This window comes from Anomaloglossus baeobatrachus, unplaced genomic scaffold (genome assembly GCF_048569485.1).
Source record: "Anomaloglossus baeobatrachus isolate aAnoBae1 unplaced genomic scaffold, aAnoBae1.hap1 Scaffold_2628, whole genome shotgun sequence".
NCBI lineage: Eukaryota > Metazoa > Chordata > Amphibia > Anura > Aromobatidae > Anomaloglossus > Anomaloglossus baeobatrachus.
This window is the reverse complement of record NW_027442164.1, coordinates 51,449-77,847: the sequence shown is the minus strand read 5'-3', so window position 1 is coordinate 77,847 and position 26,399 is coordinate 51,449. Positions and strand designations below refer to the sequence as shown.

Here is a 26,399-nt window from a genome sequence, read left to right as displayed (position 1 = left end):
TTCTAGGCAGCAGCGCTATTGTGATGTCATCGGGGGGCATTGTGACAAGCCGCCAGTGTTCCGTCTCTTCATGTTGTGCACTGTTCAAACCGAAAATACATCAACAGGCAGGCTACAGAAAAGCTTACTAACAAAGGTTAGAGAGGGGCTTTCTCAGAGGGCTTTTTACAGTTTGTCTATTCCCAATTAGCCGGTTTAGTATACTTAATGAAAGTACTAATTCTTTCATAGGCCGCCCATTCTTAGTATTTGACGTTCAGGTAACAACAGGTAACTTTATTTGGAGTGGAAGCAGAGAGATAACACCAGATGCCAATTGTAGATCCTCTCACACCTGTGGTCACTGCAGCATCTGACTCCACTTTGTCCAAAAGGGATCTATTCCATTCAATTACACATGATCTAGATTAGACTGACAACAAGATACTGCACGGGACATAGCAGAGTTGGTGAAGTTGAGTGGTGATGAGTTTGCTATTTGGATGAATAAAGCAAGTAAAAAGTGTGTTAGATAAAAATTCATTTCAATTCGCTAATCGGGCTAATATGAATCAGGTGAATCGAGTTCTGCTTTTGGAAACTGGGTTAAGAAGGGGTGCACCGTTCCTGGAGGTACTGCAATACCAGGTCAATGCGTGGAGTGGACAGAGCAAGCTCTTTTTCCATCTCCCTGTTCTAAAAATCCATTTAATATATGGTCCCCAGATAGGGGACGTATCAGATATTAAACTGATAAGAACAGATACTACACTTGATCTTAGCCAAAAGGCCGAGAAGCGATAACCAGAATTGGTTTGGGCCTCGAGTGGCACCCTGGCCTATGCCGGACACATCTTAGGGAGAGAGAGCGAGAGGGAGACAAACCCACGCCTACACAAGACATTTTGTCACCCAAGCCAACCCTTGAAAAGGCTGCTTTGCAGAGCAAAAACAAGAAGAATGGTGCGTTTTGCAGCCGCCGCCCACTGCAATGAATCTGAATAACTCCTCCTTTAGGGCGCAAGCAACTCCCCTCCCCCTTGCAGTCTTTCCAATTCACGATACAAAAAGACGGACAGGACAGGTTGCCTGACTTTCCGTCACTGCCACCCTTTGCCATCCTTACCCGTAGAAAGCCCTTTCATCATCCCCAAACCCTAATCTTTTCCCTTTCCTTCCCAGCCCCCAAACCCTGCCCTCTGTACCTTTCTCACCACCCGCTTCCCTTCTCCTGTCATCCCCCTACCACCCGGGAAAAAAAGAGATTGCCCCCTCCTTCCACTAGCCCACCCTCCCACCCAAAGAACAACTTCTTCTGCGCAGCTTGTTTTCTAGGCAGCAGCGCTATTGTGATGTCATCGGGGGGCATTGTGACAAGCCGCCACTGTTCCGTCTCTTCATGTTGTGCACTGTTCAAACCGAAAATACATCAACAGGCAGGCTACAGAAAAGCTTACTAACAAAGGTTAGAGAGGGGCTTTCTCAGAGGGCTTTTTACAGTTTGTCTATTCCCAATTAGCCGGTTTAGTATACTTAATGAAAGTACTAATTCTTTCATAGGCCGCCCATTCTTAGTATTTGACGTTCAGGTAACAACAGGTAACTTTATTTGGAGTGGAAGCAGAGAGATAACACCAGATGCCAATTGTAGATCCTCTCACACCTGTGGTCACTGCAGCATCTGACTCCACTTTGTCCAAAAGGGATCTATTCCATTCAATTACACATGATCTAGATTAGACTGACAACAAGATACTGCACGGGACATAGCAGAGTTGGTGAAGTTGAGTGGTGATGAGTTTGCTATTTGGATGAATAAAGCAAGTAAAAAGTGTGTTAGATAAAAATTCATTTCAATTCGCTAATCGGGCTAATATGAATCAGGTGAATCGAGTTCTGCTTTTGGAAACTGGGTTAAGAAGGGGTGCACCGTTCCTGGAGGTACTGCAATACCAGGTCAATGCGTGGAGTGGACAGAGCAAGCTCTTTTTCCATCTCCCTGTTCTAAAAATCCATTTAATATATGGTCCCCAGATAGGGGACGTATCAGATATTAAACTGATAAGAACAGATACTACACTTGATCTTAGCCAAAAGGCCGAGAAGCGATAACCAGAATTGGTTTGGGCCTCGAGTGGCACCCTGGCCTATGCCGGACACATCTTAGGGAGAGAGAGCGAGAGGGAGACAAACCCACGCCTACACAAGACATTTTGTCACCCAAGCCAACCCTTGAAAAGGCTGCTTTGCAGAGCAAAAACAAGAAGAATGGTGCGTTTTGCAGCCGCCGCCCACTGCAATGAATCTGAATAACTCCTCCTTTAGGGCGCAAGCAACTCCCCTCCCCCTTGCAGTCTTTCCAATTCACGATACAAAAAGACGGACAGGACAGGTTGCCTGACTTTCCGTCACTGCCACCCTTTGCCATCCTTACCCGTAGAAAGCCCTTTCATCATCCCCAAACCCTAATCTTTTCCCTTTCCTTCCCAGCCCCCAAACCCTGCCCTCTGTACCTTTCTCACCACCCGCTTCCCTTCTCCTGTCATCCCCCTACCACCCGGGAAAAAAAGAGATTGCCCCCTCCTTCCACTAGCCCACCCTCCCACCCAAAGAACAACTTCTTCTGCGCAGCTTGTTTTCTAGGCAGCAGCGCTATTGTGATGTCATCGGGGGGCATTGTGACAAGCCGCCAGTGTTCCGTCTCTTCATGTTGTGCACTGTTCAAACCGAAAATACATCAACAGGCAGGCTACAGAAAAGCTTACTAACAAAGGTTAGAGAGGGGCTTTCTCAGAGGGCTTTTTACAGTTTGTCTATTCCCAATTAGCCGGTTTAGTATACTTAATGAAAGTACTAATTCTTTCATAGGCCGCCCATTCTTAGTATTTGACGTTCAGGTAACAACAGGTAACTTTATTTGGAGTGGAAGCAGAGAGATAACACCAGATGCCAATTGTAGATCCTCTCACACCTGTGGTCACTGCAGCATCTGACTCCACTTTGTCCAAAAGGGATCTATTCCATTCAATTACACATGATCTAGATTAGACTGACAACAAGATACTGCACGGGACATAGCAGAGTTGGTGAAGTTGAGTGGTGATGAGTTTGCTATTTGGATGAATAAAGCAAGTAAAAAGTGTGTTAGATAAAAATTCATTTCAATTCGCTAATCGGGCTAATATGAATCAGGTGAATCGAGTTCTGCTTTTGGAAACTGGGTTAAGAAGGGGTGCACCGTTCCTGGAGGTACTGCAATACCAGGTCAATGCGTGGAGTGGACAGAGCAAGCTCTTTTTCCATCTCCCTGTTCTAAAAATCCATTTAATATATGGTCCCCAGATAGGGGACGTATCAGATATTAAACTGATAAGAACAGATACTACACTTGATCTTAGCCAAAAGGCCGAGAAGCGATAACCAGAATTGGTTTGGGCCTCGAGTGGCACCCTGGCCTATGCCGGACACATCTTAGGGAGAGAGAGCGAGAGGGAGACAAACCCACGCCTACACAAGACATTTTGTCACCCAAGCCAACCCTTGAAAAGGCTGCTTTGCAGAGCAAAAACAAGAAGAATGGTGCGTTTTGCAGCCGCCGCCCACTGCAATGAATCTGAATAACTCCTCCTTTAGGGCGCAAGCAACTCCCCTCCCCCTTGCAGTCTTTCCAATTCACGATACAAAAAGACGGACAGGACAGGTTGCCTGACTTTCCGTCACTGCCACCCTTTGCCATCCTTACCCGTAGAAAGCCCTTTCATCATCCCCAAACCCTAATCTTTTCCCTTTCCTTCCCAGCCCCCAAACCCTGCCCTCTGTACCTTTCTCACCACCCGCTTCCCTTCTCCTGTCATCCCCCTACCACCCGGGAAAAAAAGAGATTGCCCCCTCCTTCCACTAGCCCACCCTCCCACCCAAAGAACAACTTCTTCTGCGCAGCTTGTTTTCTAGGCAGCAGCGCTATTGTGATGTCATCGGGGGGCATTGTGACAAGCCGCCAGTGTTCCGTCTCTTCATGTTGTGCACTGTTCAAACCGAAAATACATCAACAGGCAGGCTACAGAAAAGCTTACTAACAAAGGTTAGAGAGGGGCTTTCTCAGAGGGCTTTTTACAGTTTGTCTATTCCCAATTAGCCGGTTTAGTATACTTAATGAAAGTACTAATTCTTTCATAGGCCGCCCATTCTTAGTATTTGACGTTCAGGTAACAACAGGTAACTTTATTTGGAGTGGAAGCAGAGAGATAACACCAGATGCCAATTGTAGATCCTCTCACACCTGTGGTCACTGCAGCATCTGACTCCACTTTGTCCAAAAGGGATCTATTCCATTCAATTACACATGATCTAGATTAGACTGACAACAAGATACTGCACGGGACATAGCAGAGTTGGTGAAGTTGAGTGGTGATGAGTTTGCTATTTGGATGAATAAAGCAAGTAAAAAGTGTGTTAGATAAAAATTCATTTCAATTCGCTAATCGGGCTAATATGAATCAGGTGAATCGAGTTCTGCTTTTGGAAACTGGGTTAAGAAGGGGTGCACCGTTCCTGGAGGTACTGCAATACCAGGTCAATGCGTGGAGTGGACAGAGCAAGCTCTTTTTCCATCTCCCTGTTCTAAAAATCCATTTAATATATGGTCCCCAGATAGGGGACGTATCAGATATTAAACTGATAAGAACAGATACTACACTTGATCTTAGCCAAAAGGCCGAGAAGCGATAACCAGAATTGGTTTGGGCCTCGAGTGGCACCCTGGCCTATGCCGGACACATCTTAGGGAGAGAGAGCGAGAGGGAGACAAACCCACGCCTACACAAGACATTTTGTCACCCAAGCCAACCCTTGAAAAGGCTGCTTTGCAGAGCAAAAACAAGAAGAATGGTGCGTTTTGCAGCCGCCGCCCACTGCAATGAATCTGAATAACTCCTCCTTTAGGGTGCAAGCAACTCCCCTCCCCCTTGCAGTCTTTCCAATTCACGATACAAAAAGACGGACAGGACAGGTTGCCTGACTTTCTGTCACTGCCACCCTTTGCCATCCTTACCCGTAGAAAGCCCTTTCATCATCCCCAAACCCTAATCTTTTCCCTTTCCTTCCCAGCCCCCAAACCCTGCCCTCTGTACCTTTCTCACCACCCGCTTCCCTTCTCCTGTCATCCCCCTACCACCCGGGAAAAAAAGAGATTGCCCCCTCCTTCCACTAGCCCACCCTCCCACCCAAAGAACAACTTCTTCTGCGCAGCTTGTTTTCTAGGCAGCAGCGCTATTGTGATGTCATCGGGGGGCATTGTGACAAGCCGCCAGTGTTCCGTCTCTTCATGTTGTGCACTGTTCAAACCGAAAATACATCAACAGGCAGGCTACAGAAAAGCTTACTAACAAAGGTTAGAGAGGGGCTTTCTCAGAGGGCTTTTTACAGTTTGTCTATTCCCAATTAGCCGGTTTAGTATACTTAATGAAAGTACTAATTCTTTCATAGGCCGCCCATTCTTAGTATTTGACGTTCAGGTAACAACAGGTAACTTTATTTGGAGTGGAAGCAGAGAGATAACACCAGATGCCAATTGTAGATCCTCTCACACCTGTGGTCACTGCAGCATCTGACTCCACTTTGTCCAAAAGGGATCTATTCCATTCAATTACACATGATCTAGATTAGACTGACAACAAGATACTGCACGGGACATAGCAGAGTTGGTGAAGTTGAGTGGTGATGAGTTTGCTATTTGGATGAATAAAGCAAGTAAAAAGTGTGTTAGATAAAAATTCATTTCAATTCGCTAATCGGGCTAATATGAATCAGGTGAATCGAGTTCTGCTTTTGGAAACTGGGTTAAGAAGGGGTGCACCGTTCCTGGAGGTACTGCAATACCAGGTCAATGCGTGGAGTGGACAGAGCAAGCTCTTTTTCCATCTCCCTGTTCTAAAAATCCATTTAATATATGGTCCCCAGATAGGGGACGTATCAGATATTAAACTGATAAGAACAGATACTACACTTGATCTTAGCCAAAAGGCCGAGAAGCGATAACCAGAATTGGTTTGGGCCTCGAGTGGCACCCTGGCCTATGCCGGACACATCTTAGGGAGAGAGAGCGAGAGGGAGACAAACCCACGCCTACACAAGACATTTTGTCACCCAAGCCAACCCTTGAAAAGGCTGCTTTGCAGAGCAAAAACAAGAAGAATGGTGCGTTTTGCAGCCGCCGCCCACTGCAATGAATCTGAATAACTCCTCCTTTAGGGCGCAAGCAACTCCCCTCCCCCTTGCAGTCTTTCCAATTCACGATACAAAAAGACGGACAGGACAGGTTGCCTGACTTTCCGTCACTGCCACCCTTTGCCATCCTTACCCGTAGAAAGCCCTTTCATCATCCCCAAACCCTAATCTTTTCCCTTTCCTTCCCAGCCCCCAAACCCTGCCCTCTGTACCTTTCTCACCACCCGCTTCCCTTCTCCTGTCATCCCCCTACCACCCGGGAAAAAAAGAGATTGCCCCCTCCTTCCACTAGCCCACCCTCCCACCCAAAGAACAACTTCTTCTGCGCAGCTTGTTTTCTAGGCAGCAGCGCTATTGTGATGTCATCGGGGGGCATTGTGACAAGCCGCCAGTGTTCCGTCTCTTCATGTTGTGCACTGTTCAAACCGAAAATACATCAACAGGCAGGCTACAGAAAAGCTTACTAACAAAGGTTAGAGAGGGGCTTTCTCAGAGGGCTTTTTACAGTTTGTCTATTCCCAATTAGCCGGTTTAGTATACTTAATGAAAGTACTAATTCTTTCATAGGCCGCCCATTCTTAGTATTTGACGTTCAGGTAACAACAGGTAACTTTATTTGGAGTGGAAGCAGAGAGATAACACCAGATGCCAATTGTAGATCCTCTCACACCTGTGGTCACTGCAGCATCTGACTCCACTTTGTCCAAAAGGGATCTATTCCATTCAATTACACATGATCTAGATTAGACTGACAACAAGATACTGCACGGGACATAGCAGAGTTGGTGAAGTTGAGTGGTGATGAGTTTGCTATTTGGATGAATAAAGCAAGTAAAAAGTGTGTTAGATAAAAATTCATTTCAATTCGCTAATCGGGCTAATATGAATCAGGTGAATCGAGTTCTGCTTTTGGAAACTGGGTTAAGAAGGGGTGCACCGTTCCTGGAGGTACTGCAATACCAGGTCAATGCGTGGAGTGGACAGAGCAAGCTCTTTTTCCATCTCCCTGTTCTAAAAATCCATTTAATATATGGTCCCCAGATAGGGGACGTATCAGATATTAAACTGATAAGAACAGATACTACACTTGATCTTAGCCAAAAGGCCGAGAAGCGATAACCAGAATTGGTTTGGGCCTCGAGTGGCACCCTGGCCTATGCCGGACACATCTTAGGGAGAGAGAGCGAGAGGGAGACAAACCCACGCCTACACAAGACATTTTGTCACCCAAGCCAACCCTTGAAAAGGCTGCTTTGCAGAGCAAAAACAAGAAGAATGGTGCGTTTTGCAGCCGCCGCCCACTGCAATGAATCTGAATAACTCCTCCTTTAGGGCGCAAGCAACTCCCCTCCCCCTTGCAGTCTTTCCAATTCACGATACAAAAAGACGGACAGGACAGGTTGCCTGACTTTCCGTCACTGCCACCCTTTGCCATCCTTACCCGTAGAAAGCCCTTTCATCATCCCCAAACCCTAATCTTTTCCCTTTCCTTCCCAGCCCCCAAACCCTGCCCTCTGTACCTTTCTCACCACCCGCTTCCCTTCTCCTGTCATCCCCCTACCACCCGGGAAAAAAAGAGATTGCCCCCTCCTTCCACTAGCCCACCCTCCCACCCAAAGAACAACTTCTTCTGCGCAGCTTGTTTTCTAGGCAGCAGCGCTATTGTGATGTCATCGGGGGGCATTGTGACAAGCCGCCAGTGTTCCGTCTCTTCATGTTGTGCACTGTTCAAACCGAAAATACATCAACAGGCAGGCTACAGAAAAGCTTACTAACAAAGGTTAGAGAGGGGCTTTCTCAGAGGGCTTTTTACAGTTTGTCTATTCCCAATTAGCCGGTTTAGTATACTTAATGAAAGTACTAATTCTTTCATAGGCCGCCCATTCTTAGTATTTGACGTTCAGGTAACAACAGGTAACTTTATTTGGAGTGGAAGCAGAGAGATAACACCAGATGCCAATTGTAGATCCTCTCACACCTGTGGTCACTGCAGCATCTGACTCCACTTTGTCCAAAAGGGATCTATTCCATTCAATTACACATGATCTAGATTAGACTGACAACAAGATACTGCACGGGACATAGCAGAGTTGGTGAAGTTGAGTGGTGATGAGTTTGCTATTTGGATGAATAAAGCAAGTAAAAAGTGTGTTAGATAAAAATTCATTTCAATTCGCTAATCGGGCTAATATGAATCAGGTGAATCGAGTTCTGCTTTTGGAAACTGGGTTAAGAAGGGGTGCACCGTTCCTGGAGGTACTGCAATACCAGGTCAATGCGTGGAGTGGACAGAGCAAGCTCTTTTTCCATCTCCCTGTTCTAAAAATCCATTTAATATATGGTCCCCAGATAGGGGACGTATCAGATATTAAACTGATAAGAACAGATACTACACTTGATCTTAGCCAAAAGGCCGAGAAGCGATAACCAGAATTGGTTTGGGCCTCGAGTGGCACCCTGGCCTATGCCGGACACATCTTAGGGAGAGAGAGCGAGAGGGAGACAAACCCACGCCTACACAAGACATTTTGTCACCCAAGCCAACCCTTGAAAAGGCTGCTTTGCAGAGCAAAAACAAGAAGAATGGTGCGTTTTGCAGCCGCCGCCCACTGCAATGAATCTGAATAACTCCTCCTTTAGGGCGCAAGCAACTCCCCTCCCCCTTGCAGTCTTTCCAATTCACGATACAAAAAGACGGACAGGACAGGTTGCCTGACTTTCCGTCACTGCCACCCTTTGCCATCCTTACCCGTAGAAAGCCCTTTCATCATCCCCAAACCCTAATCTTTTCCCTTTCCTTCCCAGCCCCCAAACCCTGCCCTCTGTACCTTTCTCACCACCCGCTTCCCTTCTCCTGTCATCCCCCTACCACCCGGGAAAAAAAGAGATTGCCCCCTCCTTCCACTAGCCCACCCTCCCACCCAAAGAACAACTTCTTCTGCGCAGCTTGTTTTCTAGGCAGCAGCGCTATTGTGATGTCATCGGGGGGCATTGTGACAAGCCGCCACTGTTCCGTCTCTTCATGTTGTGCACTGTTCAAACCGAAAATACATCAACAGGCAGGCTACAGAAAAGCTTACTAACAAAGGTTAGAGAGGGGCTTTCTCAGAGGGCTTTTTACAGTTTGTCTATTCCCAATTAGCCGGTTTAGTATACTTAATGAAAGTACTAATTCTTTCATAGGCCGCCCATTCTTAGTATTTGACGTTCAGGTAACAACAGGTAACTTTATTTGGAGTGGAAGCAGAGAGATAACACCAGATGCCAATTGTAGATCCTCTCACACCTGTGGTCACTGCAGCATCTGACTCCACTTTGTCCAAAAGGGATCTATTCCATTCAATTACACATGATCTAGATTAGACTGACAACAAGATACTGCACGGGACATAGCAGAGTTGGTGAAGTTGAGTGGTGATGAGTTTGCTATTTGGATGAATAAAGCAAGTAAAAAGTGTGTTAGATAAAAATTCATTTCAATTCGCTAATCGGGCTAATATGAATCAGGTGAATCGAGTTCTGCTTTTGGAAACTGGGTTAAGAAGGGGTGCACCGTTCCTGGAGGTACTGCAATACCAGGTCAATGCGTGGAGTGGACAGAGCAAGCTCTTTTTCCATCTCCCTGTTCTAAAAATCCATTTAATATATGGTCCCCAGATAGGGGACGTATCAGATATTAAACTGATAAGAACAGATACTACACTTGATCTTAGCCAAAAGGCCGAGAAGCGATAACCAGAATTGGTTTGGGCCTCGAGTGGCACCCTGGCCTATGCCGGACACATCTTAGGGAGAGAGAGCGAGAGGGAGACAAACCCACGCCTACACAAGACATTTTGTCACCCAAGCCAACCCTTGAAAAGGCTGCTTTGCAGAGCAAAAACAAGAAGAATGGTGCGTTTTGCAGCCGCCGCCCACTGCAATGAATCTGAATAACTCCTCCTTTAGGGCGCAAGCAACTCCCCTCCCCCTTGCAGTCTTTCCAATTCACGATACAAAAAGACGGACAGGACAGGTTGCCTGACTTTCCGTCACTGCCACCCTTTGCCATCCTTACCCGTAGAAAGCCCTTTCATCATCCCCAAACCCTAATCTTTTCCCTTTCCTTCCCAGCCCCCAAACCCTGCCCTCTGTACCTTTCTCACCACCCGCTTCCCTTCTCCTGTCATCCCCCTACCACCCGGGAAAAAAAGAGATTGCCCCCTCCTTCCACTAGCCCACCCTCCCACCCAAAGAACAACTTCTTCTGCGCAGCTTGTTTTCTAGGCAGCAGCGCTATTGTGATGTCATCGGGGGGCATTGTGACAAGCCGCCAGTGTTCCGTCTCTTCATGTTGTGCACTGTTCAAACCGAAAATACATCAACAGGCAGGCTACAGAAAAGCTTACTAACAAAGGTTAGAGAGGGGCTTTCTCAGAGGGCTTTTTACAGTTTGTCTATTCCCAATTAGCCGGTTTAGTATACTTAATGAAAGTACTAATTCTTTCATAGGCCGCCCATTCTTAGTATTTGACGTTCAGGTAACAACAGGTAACTTTATTTGGAGTGGAAGCAGAGAGATAACACCAGATGCCAATTGTAGATCCTCTCACACCTGTGGTCACTGCAGCATCTGACTCCACTTTGTCCAAAAGGGATCTATTCCATTCAATTACACATGATCTAGATTAGACTGACAACAAGATACTGCACGGGACATAGCAGAGTTGGTGAAGTTGAGTGGTGATGAGTTTGCTATTTGGATGAATAAAGCAAGTAAAAAGTGTGTTAGATAAAAATTCATTTCAATTCGCTAATCGGGCTAATATGAATCAGGTGAATCGAGTTCTGCTTTTGGAAACTGGGTTAAGAAGGGGTGCACCGTTCCTGGAGGTACTGCAATACCAGGTCAATGCGTGGAGTGGACAGAGCAAGCTCTTTTTCCATCTCCCTGTTCTAAAAATCCATTTAATATATGGTCCCCAGATAGGGGACGTATCAGATATTAAACTGATAAGAACAGATACTACACTTGATCTTAGCCAAAAGGCCGAGAAGCGATAACCAGAATTGGTTTGGGCCTCGAGTGGCACCCTGGCCTATGCCGGACACATCTTAGGGAGAGAGAGCGAGAGGGAGACAAACCCACGCCTACACAAGACATTTTGTCACCCAAGCCAACCCTTGAAAAGGCTGCTTTGCAGAGCAAAAACAAGAAGAATGGTGCGTTTTGCAGCCGCCGCCCACTGCAATGAATCTGAATAACTCCTCCTTTAGGGCGCAAGCAACTCCCCTCCCCCTTGCAGTCTTTCCAATTCACGATACAAAAAGACGGACAGGACAGGTTGCCTGACTTTCCGTCACTGCCACCCTTTGCCATCCTTACCCGTAGAAAGCCCTTTCATCATCCCCAAACCCTAATCTTTTCCCTTTCCTTCCCAGCCCCCAAACCCTGCCCTCTGTACCTTTCTCACCACCCGCTTCCCTTCTCCTGTCATCCCCCTACCACCCGGGAAAAAAAGAGATTGCCCCCTCCTTCCACTAGCCCACCCTCCCACCCAAAGAACAACTTCTTCTGCGCAGCTTGTTTTCTAGGCAGCAGCGCTATTGTGATGTCATCGGGGGGCATTGTGACAAGCCGCCAGTGTTCCGTCTCTTCATGTTGTGCACTGTTCAAACCGAAAATACATCAACAGGCAGGCTACAGAAAAGCTTACTAACAAAGGTTAGAGAGGGGCTTTCTCAGAGGGCTTTTTACAGTTTGTCTATTCCCAATTAGCCGGTTTAGTATACTTAATGAAAGTACTAATTCTTTCATAGGCCGCCCATTCTTAGTATTTGACGTTCAGGTAACAACAGGTAACTTTATTTGGAGTGGAAGCAGAGAGATAACACCAGATGCCAATTGTAGATCCTCTCACACCTGTGGTCACTGCAGCATCTGACTCCACTTTGTCCAAAAGGGATCTATTCCATTCAATTACACATGATCTAGATTAGACTGACAACAAGATACTGCACGGGACATAGCAGAGTTGGTGAAGTTGAGTGGTGATGAGTTTGCTATTTGGATGAATAAAGCAAGTAAAAAGTGTGTTAGATAAAAATTCATTTCAATTCGCTAATCGGGCTAATATGAATCAGGTGAATCGAGTTCTGCTTTTGGAAACTGGGTTAAGAAGGGGTGCACCGTTCCTGGAGGTACTGCAATACCAGGTCAATGCGTGGAGTGGACAGAGCAAGCTCTTTTTCCATCTCCCTGTTCTAAAAATCCATTTAATATATGGTCCCCAGATAGGGGACGTATCAGATATTAAACTGATAAGAACAGATACTACACTTGATCTTAGCCAAAAGGCCGAGAAGCGATAACCAGAATTGGTTTGGGCCTCGAGTGGCACCCTGGCCTATGCCGGACACATCTTAGGGAGAGAGAGCGAGAGGGAGACAAACCCACGCCTACACAAGACATTTTGTCACCCAAGCCAACCCTTGAAAAGGCTGCTTTGCAGAGCAAAAACAAGAAGAATGGTGCGTTTTGCAGCCGCCGCCCACTGCAATGAATCTGAATAACTCCTCCTTTAGGGCGCAAGCAACTCCCCTCCCCCTTGCAGTCTTTCCAATTCACGATACAAAAAGACGGACAGGACAGGTTGCCTGACTTTCCGTCACTGCCACCCTTTGCCATCCTTACCCGTAGAAAGCCCTTTCATCATCCCCAAACCCTAATCTTTTCCCTTTCCTTCCCAGCCCCCAAACCCTGCCCTCTGTACCTTTCTCACCACCCGCTTCCCTTCTCCTGTCATCCCCCTACCACCCGGGAAAAAAAGAGATTGCCCCCTCCTTCCACTAGCCCACCCTCCCACCCAAAGAACAACTTCTTCTGCGCAGCTTGTTTTCTAGGCAGCAGCGCTATTGTGATGTCATCGGGGGGCATTGTGACAAGCCGCCAGTGTTCCGTCTCTTCATGTTGTGCACTGTTCAAACCGAAAATACATCAACAGGCAGGCTACAGAAAAGCTTACTAACAGAGGTTAGAGAGGGGCTTTCTCAGAGGGCTTTTTACAGTTTGTCTATTCCCAATTAGCCGGTTTAGTATACTTAATGAAAGTACTAATTCTTTCATAGGCCGCCCATTCTTAGTATTTGACGTTCAGGTAACAACAGGTAACTTTATTTGGAGTGGAAGCAGAGAGATAACACCAGATGCCAATTGTAGATCCTCTCACACCTGTGGTCACTGCAGCATCTGACTCCACTTTGTCCAAAAGGGATCTATTCCATTCAATTACACATGATCTAGATTAGACTGACAACAAGATACTGCACGGGACATAGCAGAGTTGGTGAAGTTGAGTGGTGATGAGTTTGCTATTTGGATGAATAAAGCAAGTAAAAAGTGTGTTAGATAAAAATTCATTTCAATTCGCTAATCGGGCTAATATGAATCAGGTGAATCGAGTTCTGCTTTTGGAAACTGGGTTAAGAAGGGGTGCACCGTTCCTGGAGGTACTGCAATACCAGGTCAATGCGTGGAGTGGACAGAGCAAGCTCTTTTTCCATCTCCCTGTTCTAAAAATCCATTTAATATATGGTCCCCAGATAGGGGACGTATCAGATATTAAACTGATAAGAACAGATACTACACTTGATCTTAGCCAAAAGGCCGAGAAGCGATAACCAGAATTGGTTTGGGCCTCGAGTGGCACCCTGGCCTATGCCGGACACATCTTAGGGAGAGAGAGCGAGAGGGAGACAAACCCACGCCTACACAAGACATTTTGTCACCCAAGCCAACCCTTGAAAAGGCTGCTTTGCAGAGCAAAAACAAGAAGAATGGTGCGTTTTGCAGCCGCCGCCCACTGCAATGAATCTGAATAACTCCTCCTTTAGGGCGCAAGCAACTCCCCTCCCCCTTGCAGTCTTTCCAATTCACGATACAAAAAGACGGACAGGACAGGTTGCCTGACTTTCCGTCACTGCCACCCTTTGCCATCCTTACCCGTAGAAAGCCCTTTCATCATCCCCAAACCCTAATCTTTTCCCTTTCCTTCCCAGCCCCCAAACCCTGCCCTCTGTACCTTTCTCACCACCCGCTTCCCTTCTCCTGTCATCCCCCTACCACCCGGGAAAAAAAGAGATTGCCCCCTCCTTCCACTAGCCCACCCTCCCACCCAAAGAACAACTTCTTCTGCGCAGCTTGTTTTCTAGGCAGCAGCGCTATTGTGATGTCATCGGGGGGCATTGTGACAAGCCGCCAGTGTTCCGTCTCTTCATGTTGTGCACTGTTCAAACCGAAAATACATCAACAGGCAGGCTACAGAAAAGCTTACTAACAAAGGTTAGAGAGGGGCTTTCTCAGAGGGCTTTTTACAGTTTGTCTATTCCCAATTAGCCGGTTTAGTATACTTAATGAAAGTACTAATTCTTTCATAGGCCGCCCATTCTTAGTATTTGACGTTCAGGTAACAACAGGTAACTTTATTTGGAGTGGAAGCAGAGAGATAACACCAGATGCCAATTGTAGATCCTCTCACACCTGTGGTCACTGCAGCATCTGACTCCACTTTGTCCAAAAGGGATCTATTCCATTCAATTACACATGATCTAGATTAGACTGACAACAAGATACTGCACGGGACATAGCAGAGTTGGTGAAGTTGAGTGGTGATGAGTTTGCTATTTGGATGAATAAAGCAAGTAAAAAGTGTGTTAGATAAAAATTCATTTCAATTCGCTAATCGGGCTAATATGAATCAGGTGAATCGAGTTCTGCTTTTGGAAACTGGGTTAAGAAGGGGTGCACCGTTCCTGGAGGTACTGCAATACCAGGTCAATGCGTGGAGTGGACAGAGCAAGCTCTTTTTCCATCTCCCTGTTCTAAAAATCCATTTAATATATGGTCCCCAGATAGGGGACGTATCAGATATTAAACTGATAAGAACAGATACTACACTTGATCTTAGCCAAAAGGCCGAGAAGCGATAACCAGAATTGGTTTGGGCCTCGAGTGGCACCCTGGCCTATGCCGGACACATCTTAGGGAGAGAGAGCGAGAGGGAGACAAACCCACGCCTACACAAGACATTTTGTCACCCAAGCCAACCCTTGAAAAGGCTGCTTTGCAGAGCAAAAACAAGAAGAATGGTGCGTTTTGCAGCCGCCGCCCACTGCAATGAATCTGAATAACTCCTCCTTTAGGGCGCAAGCAACTCCCCTCCCCCTTGCAGTCTTTCCAATTCACGATACAAAAAGACGGACAGGACAGGTTGCCTGACTTTCCGTCACTGCCACCCTTTGCCATCCTTACCCGTAGAAAGCCCTTTCATCATCCCCAAACCCTAATCTTTTCCCTTTCCTTCCCAGCCCCCAAACCCTGCCCTCTGTACCTTTCTCACCACCCGCTTCCCTTCTCCTGTCATCCCCCTACCACCCGGGAAAAAAAGAGATTGCCCCCTCCTTCCACTAGCCCACCCTCCCACCCAAAGAACAACTTCTTCTGCGCAGCTTGTTTTCTAGGCAGCAGCGCTATTGTGATGTCATCGGGGGGCATTGTGACAAGCCGCCAGTGTTCCGTCTCTTCATGTTGTGCACTGTTCAAACCGAAAATACATCAACAGGCAGGCTACAGAAAAGCTTACTAACAAAGGTTAGAGAGGGGCTTTCTCAGAGGGCTTTTTACAGTTTGTCTATTCCCAATTAGCCGGTTTAGTATACTTAATGAAAGTACTAATTCTTTCATAGGCCGCCCATTCTTAGTATTTGACGTTCAGGTAACAACAGGTAACTTTATTTGGAGTGGAAGCAGAGAGATAACACCAGATGCCAATTGTAGATCCTCTCACACCTGTGGTCACTGCAGCATCTGACTCCACTTTGTCCAAAAGGGATCTATTCCATTCAATTACACATGATCTAGATTAGACTGACAACAAGATACTGCACGGGACATAGCAGAGTTGGTGAAGTTGAGTGGTGATGAGTTTGCTATTTGGATGAATAAAGCAAGTAAAAAGTGTGTTAGATAAAAATTCATTTCAATTCGCTAATCGGGCTAATATGAATCAGGTGAATCGAGTTCTGCTTTTGGAAACTGGGTTAAGAAGGGGTGCACCGTTCCTGGAGGTACTGCAATACCAGGTCAATGCGTGGAGTGGACAGAGCAAGCTCTTTTTCCATCTCCCTGTTCTAAAAATCCATTTAATATATGGTCCCCAGATAGGGGACGTATCAGATATTAAACTGATAAGAACAGATACTACACTTGATCTTAGCCAAAAGGCCGAGAAGCGATAACCAGAATTGGTTTGGGCCTCGAGTGGCACCCTGGCCTATGCCGGACACATCTTAGGGAGAGAGAGCGAGAGGGAGACAAACCCACGCCTACACAAGACATTTTGTCACCCAAGCCAACCCTTGAAAAGGCTGCTTTGCAGAGCAAAAACAAGAAGAATGGTGCGTTTTGCAGCCGCCGCCCACTGCAATGAATCTGAATAACTCCTCCTTTAGGGCGCAAGCAACTCCCCTCCCCCTTGCAGTCTTTCCAATTCACGATACAAAAAGACGGACAGGACAGGTTGCCTGACTTTCCGTCACTGCCACCCTTTGCCATCCTTACCCGTAGAAAGCCCTTTCATCATCCCCAAACCCTAATCTTTTCCCTTTCCTTCCCAGCCCCCAAACCCTGCCCTCTGTACCTTTCTCACCACCCGCTTCCCTTCTCCTGTCATCCCCCTACCACCCGGGAAAAAAAGAGATTGCCCCCTCCTTCCACTAGCCCACCCTCCCACCCAAAGAACAACTTCTTCTGCGCAGCTTGTTTTCTAGGCAGCAGCGCTATTGTGATGTCATCGGGGGGCATTGTGACAAGCCGCCAGTGTTCCGTCTCTTCATGTTGTGCACTGTTCAAACCGAAAATACATCAACAGGCAGGCTACAGAAAAGCTTACTAACAAAGGTTAGAGAGGGGCTTTCTCAGAGGGCTTTTTACAGTTTGTCTATTCCCAATTAGCCGGTTTAGTATACTTAATGAAAGTACTAATTCTTTCATAGGCCGCCCATTCTTAGTATTTGACGTTCAGGTAACAACAGGTAACTTTATTTGGAGTGGAAGCAGAGAGATAACACCAGATGCCAATTGTAGATCCTCTCACACCTGTGGTCACTGCAGCATCTGACTCCACTTTGTCCAAAAGGGATCTATTCCATTCAATTACACATGATCTAGATTAGACTGACAACAAGATACTGCACGGGACATAGCAGAGTTGGTGAAGTTGAGTGGTGATGAGTTTGCTATTTGGATGAATAAAGCAAGTAAAAAGTGTGTTAGATAAAAATTCATTTCAATTCGCTAATCGGGCTAATATGAATCAGGTGAATCGAGTTCTGCTTTTGGAAACTGGGTTAAGAAGGGGTGCACCGTTCCTGGAGGTACTGCAATACCAGGTCAATGCGTGGAGTGGACAGAGCAAGCTCTTTTTCCATCTCCCTGTTCTAAAAATCCATTTAATATATGGTCCCCAGATAGGGGACGTATCAGATATTAAACTGATAAGAACAGATACTACACTTGATCTTAGCCAAAAGGCCGAGAAGCGATAACCAGAATTGGTTTGGGCCTCGAGTGGCACCCTGGCCTATGCCGGACACATCTTAGGGAGAGAGAGCGAGAGGGAGACAAACCCACGCCTACACAAGACATTTTGTCACCCAAGCCAACCCTTGAAAAGGCTGCTTTGCAGAGCAAAAACAAGAAGAATGGTGCGTTTTGCAGCCGCCGCCCACTGCAATGAATCTGAATAACTCCTCCTTTAGGGCGCAAGCAACTCCCCTCCCCCTTGCAGTCTTTCCAATTCACGATACAAAAAGACGGACAGGACAGGTTGCCTGACTTTCCGTCACTGCCACCCTTTGCCATCCTTACCCGTAGAAAGCCCTTTCATCATCCCCAAACCCTAATCTTTTCCCTTTCCTTCCCAGCCCCCAAACCCTGCCCTCTGTACCTTTCTCACCACCCGCTTCCCTTCTCCTGTCATCCCCCTACCACCCGGGAAAAAAAGAGATTGCCCCCTCCTTCCACTAGCCCACCCTCCCACCCAAAGAACAACTTCTTCTGCGCAGCTTGTTTTCTAGGCAGCAGCGCTATTGTGATGTCATCGGGGGGCATTGTGACAAGCCGCCAGTGTTCCGTCTCTTCATGTTGTGCACTGTTCAAACCGAAAATACATCAACAGGCAGGCTACAGAAAAGCTTACTAACAAAGGTTAGAGAGGGGCTTTCTCAGAGGGCTTTTTACAGTTTGTCTATTCCCAATTAGCCGGTTTAGTATACTTAATGAAAGTACTAATTCTTTCATAGGCCGCCCATTCTTAGTATTTGACGTTCAGGTAACAACAGGTAACTTTATTTGGAGTGGAAGCAGAGAGATAACACCAGATGCCAATTGTAGATCCTCTCACACCTGTGGTCACTGCAGCATCTGACTCCACTTTGTCCAAAAGGGATCTATTCCATTCAATTACACATGATCTAGATTAGACTGACAACAAGATACTGCACGGGACATAGCAGAGTTGGTGAAGTTGAGTGGTGATGAGTTTGCTATTTGGATGAATAAAGCAAGTAAAAAGTGTGTTAGATAAAAATTCATTTCAATTCGCTAATCGGGCTAATATGAATCAGGTGAATCGAGTTCTGCTTTTGGAAACTGGGTTAAGAAGGGGTGCACCGTTCCTGGAGGTACTGCAATACCAGGTCAATGCGTGGAGTGGACAGAGCAAGCTCTTTTTCCATCTCCCTGTTCTAAAAATCCATTTAATATATGGTCCCCAGATAGGGGACGTATCAGATATTAAACTGATAAGAACAGATTAGAATTCATCCGCAAATTTCAGAAAACGGTCATCGGCCACCACACAAAAGCGCAGTGCCGCAGGTGATCGCCTCCCGAGCCCAGGAACCACCAGCCATAAGGGGACGTAAGCACCAAAAGGCGCAACAATCCCCGAGGCCGGCGGTTGTGCAAGCCCGGGCCCCTCCCAGCCAAGACCAAGGAAAACCCAATGAAGGGACTACACTTGATCTTAGCCAAAAGGCCGAGAAGCGATAACCAGAATTGGTTTGGGCCTCGAGTGGCACCCTGGCCTATGCCGGACACATCTTAGGGAGAGAGAGCGAGAGGGAGACAAACCCACGCCTACACAAGACATTTTGTCACCCAAGCCAACCCTTGAAAAGGCTGCTTTGCAGAGCAAAAACAAGAAGAATGGTGCGTTTTGCAGCCGCCGCCCACTGCAATGAATCTGAATAACTCCTCCTTTAGGGTGCAAGCAACTCCCCTCCCCCTTGCAGTCTTTCCAATTCACGATACAAAAAGACGGACAGGACAGGTTGCCTGACTTTCCGTCACTGCCACCCTTTGCCATCCTTACCCGTAGAAAGCCCTTTCATCATCCCCAAACCCTAATCTTTTCCCTTTCCTTCCCAGCCCCCAAACCCTGCCCTCTGTACCTTTCTCACCACCCGCTTCCCTTCTCCTGTCATCCCCCTACCACCCGGGAAAAAAAGAGATTGCCCCCTCCTTCCACTAGCCCACCCTCCCACCCAAAGAACAACTTCTTCTGCGCAGCTTGTTTTCTAGGCAGCAGCGCTATTGTGATGTCATCGGGGGGCATTGTGACAAGCCGCCAGTGTTCCGTCTCTTCATGTTGTGCACTGTTCAAACCGAAAATACATCAACAGGCAGGCTACAGAAAAGCTTACTAACAAAGGTTAGAGAGGGGCTTTCTCAGAGGGCTTTTTACAGTTTGTCTATTCCCAATTAGCCGGTTTAGTATACTTAATGAAAGTACTAATTCTTTCATAGGCCGCCCATTCTTAGTATTTGACGTTCAGGTAACAACAGGTAACTTTATTTGGAGTGGAAGCAGAGAGATAACACCAGATGCCAATTGTAGATCCTCTCACACCTGTGGTCACTGCAGCATCTGACTCCACTTTGTCCAAAAGGGATCTATTCCATTCAATTACACATGATCTAGATTAGACTGACAACAAGATACTGCACGGGACATAGCAGAGTTGGTGAAGTTGAGTGGTGATGAGTTTGCTATTTGGATGAATAAAGCAAGTAAAAAGTGTGTTAGATAAAAATTCATTTCAATTCGCTAATCGGGCTAATATGAATCAGGTGAATCGAGTTCTGCTTTTGGAAACTGGGTTAAGAAGGGGTGCACCGTTCCTGGAGGTACTGCAATACCAGGTCAATGCGTGGAGTGGACAGAGCAAGCTCTTTTTCCATCTCCCTGTTCTAAAAATCCATTTAATATATGGTCCCCAGATAGGGGACGTATCAGATATTAAACTGATAAGAACAGATACTACACTTGATCTTAGCCAAAAGGCCGAGAAGCGATAACCAGAATTGGTTTGGGCCTCGAGTGGCACCCTGGCCTATGCCGGACACATCTTAGGGAGAGAGAGCGAGAGGGAGACAAACCCACGCCTACACAAGACATTTTGTCACCCAAGCCAACCCTTGAAAAGGCTGCTTTGCAGAGCAAAAACAAGAAGAATGGTGCGTTTTGCAGCCGCCGCCCACTGCAATGAATCTGAATAACTCCTCCTTTAGGGCGCAAGCAACTCCCCTCCCCCTTGCAGTCTTTCCAATTCACGATACAAAAAGACGGACAGGACAGGTTGCCTGACTTTCCGTCACTGCCACCCTTTGCCATCCTTACCCGTAGAAAGCCCTTTCATCATCCCCAAACCCTAATCTTTTCCCTTTCCTTCCCAGCCCCCAAACCCTGCCCTCTGTACCTTTCTCACCACCCGCTTCCCTTCTCCTGTCATCCCCCTACCACCCGGGAAAAAAAGAGATTGCCCCCTCCTTCCACTAGCCCACCCTCCCACCCAAAGAACAACTTCTTCTGCGCAGCTTGTTTTCTAGGCAGCAGCGCTATTGTGATGTCATCGGGGGGCATTGTGACAAGCCGCCAGTGTTCCGTCTCTTCATGTTGTGCACTGTTCAAACCGAAAATACATCAACAGGCAGGCTACAGAAAAGCTTACTAACAAAGGTTAGAGAGGGGCTTTCTCAGAGGGCTTTTTACAGTTTGTCTATTCCCAATTAGCCGGTTTAGTATACTTAATGAAAGTACTAATTCTTTCATAGGCCGCCCATTCTTAGTATTTGACGTTCAGGTAACAACAGGTAACTTTATTTGGAGTGGAAGCAGAGAGATAACACCAGATGCCAATTGTAGATCCTCTCACACCTGTGGTCACTGCAGCATCTGACTCCACTTTGTCCAAAAGGGATCTATTCCATTCAATTACACATGATCTAGATTAGACTGACAACAAGATACTGCACGGGACATAGCAGAGTTGGTGAAGTTGAGTGGTGATGAGTTTGCTATTTGGATGAATAAAGCAAGTAAAAAGTGTGTTAGATAAAAATTCATTTCAATTCGCTAATCGGGCTAATATGAATCAGGTGAATCGAGTTCTGCTTTTGGAAACTGGGTTAAGAAGGGGTGCACCGTTCCTGGAGGTACTGCAATACCAGGTCAATGCGTGGAGTGGACAGAGCAAGCTCTTTTTCCATCTCCCTGTTCTAAAAATCCATTTAATATATGGTCCCCAGATAGGGGACGTATCAGATATTAAACTGATAAGAACAGATACTACACTTGATCTTAGCCAAAAGGCCGAGAAGCGATAACCAGAATTGGTTTGGGCCTCGAGTGGCACCCTGGCCTATGCCGGACACATCTTAGGGAGAGAGAGCGAGAGGGAGACAAACCCACGCCTACACAAGACATTTTGTCACCCAAGCCAACCCTTGAAAAGGCTGCTTTGCAGAGCAAAAACAAGAAGAATGGTGCGTTTTGCAGCCGCCGCCCACTGCAATGAATCTGAATAACTCCTCCTTTAGGGCGCAAGCAACTCCCCTCCCCCTTGCAGTCTTTCCAATTCACGATACAAAAAGACGGACAGGACAGGTTGCCTGACTTTCCGTCACTGCCACCCTTTGCCATCCTTACCCGTAGAAAGCCCTTTCATCATCCCCAAACCCTAATCTTTTCCCTTTCCTTCCCAGCCCCCAAACCCTGCCCTCTGTACCTTTCTCACCACCCGCTTCCCTTCTCCTGTCATCCCCCTACCACCCGGGAAAAAAAGAGATTGCCCCCTCCTTCCACTAGCCCACCCTCCCACCCAAAGAACAACTTCTTCTGCGCAGCTTGTTTTCTAGGCAGCAGCGCTATTGTGATGTCATCGGGGGGCATTGTGACAAGCCGCCAGTGTTCCGTCTCTTCATGTTGTGCACTGTTCAAACCGAAAATACATCAACAGGCAGGCTACAGAAAAGCTTACTAACAAAGGTTAGAGAGGGGCTTTCTCAGAGGGCTTTTTACAGTTTGTCTATTCCCAATTAGCCGGTTTAGTATACTTAATGAAAGTACTAATTCTTTCATAGGCCGCCCATTCTTAGTATTTGACGTTCAGGTAACAACAGGTAACTTTATTTGGAGTGGAAGCAGAGAGATAACACCAGATGCCAATTGTAGATCCTCTCACACCTGTGGTCACTGCAGCATCTGACTCCACTTTGTCCAAAAGGGATCTATTCCATTCAATTACACATGATCTAGATTAGACTGACAACAAGATACTGCACGGGACATAGCAGAGTTGGTGAAGTTGAGTGGTGATGAGTTTGCTATTTGGATGAATAAAGCAAGTAAAAAGTGTGTTAGATAAAAATTCATTTCAATTCGCTAATCGGGCTAATATGAATCAGGTGAATCGAGTTCTGCTTTTGGAAACTGGGTTAAGAAGGGGTGCACCGTTCCTGGAGGTACTGCAATACCAGGTCAATGCGTGGAGTGGACAGAGCAAGCTCTTTTTCCATCTCCCTGTTCTAAAAATCCATTTAATATATGGTCCCCAGATAGGGGACGTATCAGATATTAAACTGATAAGAACAGATACTACACTTGATCTTAGCCAAAAGGCCGAGAAGCGATAACCAGAATTGGTTTGGGCCTCGAGTGGCACCCTGGCCTATGCCGGACACATCTTAGGGAGAGAGAGCGAGAGGGAGACAAACCCACGCCTACACAAGACATTTTGTCACCCAAGCCAACCCTTGAAAAGGCTGCTTTGCAGAGCAAAAACAAGAAGAATGGTGCGTTTTGCAGCCGCCGCCCACTGCAATGAATCTGAATAACTCCTCCTTTAGGGCGCAAGCAACTCCCCTCCCCCTTGCAGTCTTTCCAATTCACGATACAAAAAGACGGACAGGACAGGTTGCCTGACTTTCCGTCACTGCCACCCTTTGCCATCCTTACCCGTAGAAAGCCCTTTCATCATCCCCAAACCCTAATCTTTTCCCTTTCCTTCCCAGCCCCCAAACCCTGCCCTCTGTACCTTTCTCACCACCCGCTTCCCTTCTCCTGTCATCCCCCTACCACCCGGGAAAAAAAGAGATTGCCCCCTCCTTCCACTAGCCCACCCTCCCACCCAAAGAACAACTTCTTCTGCGCAGCTTGTTTTCTAGGCAGCAGCACTATTGTGATGTCATCGGGGGGCATTGTGACAAGCCGCCAGTGTTCCGTCTCTTCATGTTGTGCACTGTTCAAACCGAAAATACATCAACAGGCAGGCTACAGAAAAGCTTACTAACAAAGGTTAGAGAGGGGCTTTCTCAGAGGGCTTTTTACAGTTTGTCTATTCCCAATTAGCCGGTTTAGTATACTTAATGAAAGTACTAATTCTTTCATAGGCCGCCCATTCTTAGTATTTGACGTTCAGGTAACAACAGGTAACTTTATTTGGAGTGGAAGCAGAGAGATAACACCAGATGCCAATTGTAGATCCTCTCACACCTGTGGTCACTGCAGCATCTGACTCCACTTTGTCCAAAAGGGATCTATTCCATTCAATTACACATGATCTAGATTAGACTGACAACAAGATACTGCACGGGACATAGCAGAGTTGGTGAAGTTGAGTGGTGATGAGTTTGCTATTTGGATGAATAAAGCAAGTAAAAAGTGTGTTAGATAAAAATTCATTTCAATTCGCTAATCGGGCTAATATGAATCAGGTGAATCGAGTTCTGCTTTTGGAAACTGGGTTAAGAAGGGGTGCACCGTTCCTGGAGGTACTGCAATACCAGGTCAATGCGTGGAGTGGACAGAGCAAGCTCTTTTTCCATCTCCCTGTTCTAAAAATCCATTTAATATATGGTCCCCAGATAGGGGACGTATCAGATATTAAACTGATAGGAACAGATACTACACTTGATCTTAGCCAAAAGGCCGAGAAGCGATAACCAGAATTGGTTTGGGCCTCGAGTGGCACCCTGGCCTATGCCGGACACATCTTAGGGAGAGAGAGCGAGAGGGAGACAAACCCACGCCTACACAAGACATTTTGTCACCCAAGCCAACCCTTGAAAAGGCTGCTTTGCAGAGCAAAAACAAGAAGAATGGTGCGTTTTGCAGCCGCCGCCCACTGCAATGAATCTGAATAACTCCTCCTTTAGGGCGCAAGCAACTCCCCTCCCCCTTGCAGTCTTTCCAATTCACGATACAAAAAGACGGACAGGACAGGTTGCCTGACTTTCCGTCACTGCCACCCTTTGCCATCCTTACCCGTAGAAAGCCCTTTCATCATCCCCAAACCCTAATCTTTTCCCTTTCCTTCCCAGCCCCCAAACCCTGCCCTCTGTACCTTTCTCACCACCCGCTTCCCTTCTCCTGTCATCCCCCTACCACCCGGGAAAAAAAGAGATTGCCCCCTCCTTCCACTAGCCCACCCTCCCACCCAAAGAACAACTTCTTCTGCGCAGCTTGTTTTCTAGGCAGCAGCGCTATTGTGATGTCATCGGGGGGCATTGTGACAAGCCGCCAGTGTTCCGTCTCTTCATGTTGTGCACTGTTCAAACCGAAAATACATCAACAGGCAGGCTACAGAAAAGCTTACTAACAAAGGTTAGAGAGGGGCTTTCTCAGAGGGCTTTTTACAGTTTGTCTATTCCCAATTAGCCGGTTTAGTATACTTAATGAAAGTACTAATTCTTTCATAGGCCGCCCATTCTTAGTATTTGACGTTCAGGTAACAACAGGTAACTTTATTTGGAGTGGAAGCAGAGAGATAACACCAGATGCCAATTGTAGATCCTCTCACACCTGTGGTCACTGCAGCATCTGACTCCACTTTGTCCAAAAGGGATCTATTCCATTCAATTACACATGATCTAGATTAGACTGACAACAAGATACTGCACGGGACATAGCAGAGTTGGTGAAGTTGAGTGGTGATGAGTTTGCTATTTGGATGAATAAAGCAAGTAAAAAGTGTGTTAGATAAAAATTCATTTCAATTCGCTAATCGGGCTAATATGAATCAGGTGAATCGAGTTCTGCTTTTGGAAACTGGGTTAAGAAGGGGTGCACCGTTCCTGGAGGTACTGCAATACCAGGTCAATGCGTGGAGTGGACAGAGCAAGCTCTTTTTCCATCTCCCTGTTCTAAAAATCCATTTAATATATGGTCCCCAGATAGGGGACGTATCAGATATTAAACTGATAAGAACAGATTTTTGATTTAATGAAGCTTTCCAAAGCACCACAAAAAATGCATGACCGAAGTCACACCAAAAACAGTGCAAAGGCTAGGATTCGTGTGGACCCCACCGTGAGGAGAGGGTCCCCAAAAATCAACCCCGTCCCTCCGAGCCAGAAGGCCACAGCAAGGGTCAGGGATCTTCGGTGCTCCCCCAAGCCGAAGCCTGGTTGAGCCTTGTCGTTGCTCCCAGCGTCCACCCAGGCATCTTACCCAAGTGGAGTAGAGAGCTACTAGTTGTTGGTTTCGCAGCCGAAACTGCCCGGACCGTCAACCGGTGTTGGTTTCTCAGCCCAAGGCTAACCGGACCTCCAACCGGGTGTTGGTTTCTCAGCCGAAGCTGACCCAGACCTCCAACCGGGTGTTGGTTTCTCAGCCGAAGCTGACCCAGACCTCCAACCGGGTGTTAGTTTCTCAGCCCAAAGCTGACCAGACCTCCGACCGGGATTGTAAAAATTTCCCTTCCTAGCCAGAAGGCAGGGATAGGGTAATATGCTCAAAAAGTATGAAAAGGCAAGGTACGGTGTGCTACAGAGCCCAAGGCTTGCCGGGGTCCCAAGCCAGCAAGCTCAGACTCAC

General features: G+C 46.9%; 20 non-coding genes across 20 annotated transcripts; all 20 read right to left on the bottom strand.

Moving 5' to 3' along the window:
- Nucleotides 1–590: 590 nt before the first annotated feature.
- Nucleotides 591–781, bottom strand: LOC142264052 (U2 spliceosomal RNA). The gene has a single exon (XR_012730648.1). It is a non-coding gene; the product is annotated as a U2 spliceosomal RNA (small nuclear RNA).
- A 1,117-nt stretch (nucleotides 782–1,898) lies between these two features.
- LOC142264051 (U2 spliceosomal RNA) lies at nucleotides 1,899–2,089 on the bottom strand. Its single transcript, XR_012730647.1, has one exon. It is a non-coding gene; the product is annotated as a U2 spliceosomal RNA (small nuclear RNA).
- A 1,117-nt stretch (nucleotides 2,090–3,206) lies between these two features.
- LOC142264050 (U2 spliceosomal RNA) lies at nucleotides 3,207–3,397 on the bottom strand. The gene has a single exon (XR_012730646.1). It is a non-coding gene; the product is annotated as a U2 spliceosomal RNA (small nuclear RNA).
- A 1,117-nt stretch (nucleotides 3,398–4,514) lies between these two features.
- Nucleotides 4,515–4,705, bottom strand: LOC142264199 (U2 spliceosomal RNA). Its single transcript, XR_012730775.1, has one exon. It is a non-coding gene; the product is annotated as a U2 spliceosomal RNA (small nuclear RNA).
- Nucleotides 4,706–5,822: 1,117 nt separating this feature from the next.
- On the bottom strand, nucleotides 5,823–6,013 carry LOC142264198 (U2 spliceosomal RNA). Its single transcript, XR_012730774.1, has one exon. It is a non-coding gene; the product is annotated as a U2 spliceosomal RNA (small nuclear RNA).
- A 1,117-nt stretch (nucleotides 6,014–7,130) lies between these two features.
- LOC142264197 (U2 spliceosomal RNA) lies at nucleotides 7,131–7,321 on the bottom strand. The gene has a single exon (XR_012730773.1). It is a non-coding gene; the product is annotated as a U2 spliceosomal RNA (small nuclear RNA).
- Nucleotides 7,322–8,438: 1,117 nt separating this feature from the next.
- On the bottom strand, nucleotides 8,439–8,629 carry LOC142264196 (U2 spliceosomal RNA). Its single transcript, XR_012730772.1, has one exon. It is a non-coding gene; the product is annotated as a U2 spliceosomal RNA (small nuclear RNA).
- Nucleotides 8,630–9,746: 1,117 nt separating this feature from the next.
- LOC142264195 (U2 spliceosomal RNA) lies at nucleotides 9,747–9,937 on the bottom strand. The gene has a single exon (XR_012730771.1). It is a non-coding gene; the product is annotated as a U2 spliceosomal RNA (small nuclear RNA).
- A 1,117-nt stretch (nucleotides 9,938–11,054) lies between these two features.
- On the bottom strand, nucleotides 11,055–11,245 carry LOC142264193 (U2 spliceosomal RNA). Its single transcript, XR_012730769.1, has one exon. It is a non-coding gene; the product is annotated as a U2 spliceosomal RNA (small nuclear RNA).
- Nucleotides 11,246–12,362: 1,117 nt separating this feature from the next.
- On the bottom strand, nucleotides 12,363–12,553 carry LOC142264192 (U2 spliceosomal RNA). The gene has a single exon (XR_012730768.1). It is a non-coding gene; the product is annotated as a U2 spliceosomal RNA (small nuclear RNA).
- A 1,117-nt stretch (nucleotides 12,554–13,670) lies between these two features.
- Nucleotides 13,671–13,861, bottom strand: LOC142264191 (U2 spliceosomal RNA). Its single transcript, XR_012730767.1, has one exon. It is a non-coding gene; the product is annotated as a U2 spliceosomal RNA (small nuclear RNA).
- Nucleotides 13,862–14,978: 1,117 nt separating this feature from the next.
- LOC142264190 (U2 spliceosomal RNA) lies at nucleotides 14,979–15,169 on the bottom strand. Its single transcript, XR_012730766.1, has one exon. It is a non-coding gene; the product is annotated as a U2 spliceosomal RNA (small nuclear RNA).
- Nucleotides 15,170–16,286: 1,117 nt separating this feature from the next.
- LOC142264188 (U2 spliceosomal RNA) lies at nucleotides 16,287–16,477 on the bottom strand. Its single transcript, XR_012730765.1, has one exon. It is a non-coding gene; the product is annotated as a U2 spliceosomal RNA (small nuclear RNA).
- A 1,117-nt stretch (nucleotides 16,478–17,594) lies between these two features.
- Nucleotides 17,595–17,785, bottom strand: LOC142264187 (U2 spliceosomal RNA). The gene has a single exon (XR_012730764.1). It is a non-coding gene; the product is annotated as a U2 spliceosomal RNA (small nuclear RNA).
- A 1,117-nt stretch (nucleotides 17,786–18,902) lies between these two features.
- LOC142264146 (U2 spliceosomal RNA) lies at nucleotides 18,903–19,087 on the bottom strand. Its single transcript, XR_012730732.1, has one exon. It is a non-coding gene; the product is annotated as a U2 spliceosomal RNA (small nuclear RNA).
- Nucleotides 19,088–20,409: 1,322 nt separating this feature from the next.
- On the bottom strand, nucleotides 20,410–20,600 carry LOC142264186 (U2 spliceosomal RNA). Its single transcript, XR_012730763.1, has one exon. It is a non-coding gene; the product is annotated as a U2 spliceosomal RNA (small nuclear RNA).
- Nucleotides 20,601–21,717: 1,117 nt separating this feature from the next.
- Nucleotides 21,718–21,908, bottom strand: LOC142264185 (U2 spliceosomal RNA). The gene has a single exon (XR_012730762.1). It is a non-coding gene; the product is annotated as a U2 spliceosomal RNA (small nuclear RNA).
- A 1,117-nt stretch (nucleotides 21,909–23,025) lies between these two features.
- Nucleotides 23,026–23,216, bottom strand: LOC142264184 (U2 spliceosomal RNA). Its single transcript, XR_012730761.1, has one exon. It is a non-coding gene; the product is annotated as a U2 spliceosomal RNA (small nuclear RNA).
- Nucleotides 23,217–24,333: 1,117 nt separating this feature from the next.
- On the bottom strand, nucleotides 24,334–24,524 carry LOC142264136 (U2 spliceosomal RNA). Its single transcript, XR_012730724.1, has one exon. It is a non-coding gene; the product is annotated as a U2 spliceosomal RNA (small nuclear RNA).
- A 1,117-nt stretch (nucleotides 24,525–25,641) lies between these two features.
- On the bottom strand, nucleotides 25,642–25,834 carry LOC142264141 (U2 spliceosomal RNA). The gene has a single exon (XR_012730728.1). It is a non-coding gene; the product is annotated as a U2 spliceosomal RNA (small nuclear RNA).
- Between the last annotated feature and the right edge of the window lie 565 nt (nucleotides 25,835–26,399).